This window comes from Mandrillus leucophaeus, unplaced genomic scaffold (genome assembly GCF_000951045.1).
Source record: "Mandrillus leucophaeus isolate KB7577 unplaced genomic scaffold, Mleu.le_1.0 Scaffold1277, whole genome shotgun sequence".
NCBI classification, from domain to species: domain Eukaryota; kingdom Metazoa; phylum Chordata; class Mammalia; order Primates; family Cercopithecidae; genus Mandrillus; species Mandrillus leucophaeus.
In genome coordinates this window covers 36,027-37,352 of record NW_012101176.1, presented here as the reverse complement: position 1 = coordinate 37,352, position 1,326 = coordinate 36,027, and positions in this window count along the sequence as shown.

Genomic DNA, 1,326 nt, shown 5'->3' with positions numbered 1-1,326 from the left:
AGAAACCTCAATCTTTTTTGGAAAAAAGAAAGACCAGGTTCCATGTCTCACAAAAAGTCATTTTTTATTCTATTGTCAACAATTTGCATAGCCATTCTCTGGATAGAAACAAGTGCGCTAGAAACACAAAGTGTAATGAGAAGAAAGTAGGAGGAAGGTGAGTTTCTAGATAGACACACAGGGAAAAGATTCCAAATCCAGAAAAATTCATAAAATGCACCCAGGGAGTGTAGCTTTGAGCAACGACAGCCCCACTTGCCACATTCCACGGCTGTTGGCCTCTTACTTCCTTCTCAACCTGCCCTTCCTGGTCTTGCTTTCTTAGACCAATACAAACAACCTGGGAGCTGGGGTCAGATCAGAGCACTCAGCACTGGGTGGTATGGTTGGGAAAGGCAGAAAAGGAAGAAGAGTGTTTGACTCACGAAGACATGACTTACCGAGGCACACATCAACTAGGCAGGCAATAGATTACTAAAGGGCTTTGCAGGACTCATGGTGGTTATCCAGAATGAAAGACTGAGGCAAGAATCTTGACCAACTGAGTTTTATTGAGCCAGAGCTTGACGGAGCAACCTAGAAAAACAAGAGTTTCAGAAAACTGCTGTGGCTTGTGGTCTCTCTGAAGAGGTTTCTGGAGGCTTAGTATGTATACACTTGATTAAAGGAGAGAAGGCAGGTAGGAAGAGATGGAGTGGGTAGAAAAACAATAGATCTAATCTTGTCTTTATTGTGTGCCTTAGAAAATAAGTATTATCAGAATGAGACTTAAAACAGAGTTAAAATAGAGAATGAGAGTTTTAGGAGCTAGATTTTGATTACTCACCTAAAGTTACAAATGGCATGTCTTTCTTTCACAAAGAAATAAACATCTTGAAAGGTTTTGAAGCAAGGAAAAAATAATTTGTTCAGACAATCATCCAGAGATGCCTGAGATCTTTGGATTTCCTGATTACCCCGCTCTTTTTCTCTTCTTTCTTTCTTTTTTAATTTTATGTATTGTTTTTAAGAGACACAATCTTGCCCTATCACCCAGACTAGAGTGTACTCACTGAAGCCTTGAACTCCTGGGCTGAAGCGGTCCTCCCACCTTAGCCTCCCAAGTGTCTGAGACTACAGGCATGCATCGCTGCACCTGGCTGATTTGATTTATTTTGTATAGTAAGGATGTGGTCTGCTTTTGTTGCTTAGGCTGGTCTTAAACTCCTGGTTTCAAGTGATCCTCCTGCCTTGGACTCCCAAAGGGCTGGGATAACAGGCCTGTGTCAGCACACCTGGCCCCACAATTCTTCAAAAGCTCTCAGAGAAAGCATTGTAGAAGACCCC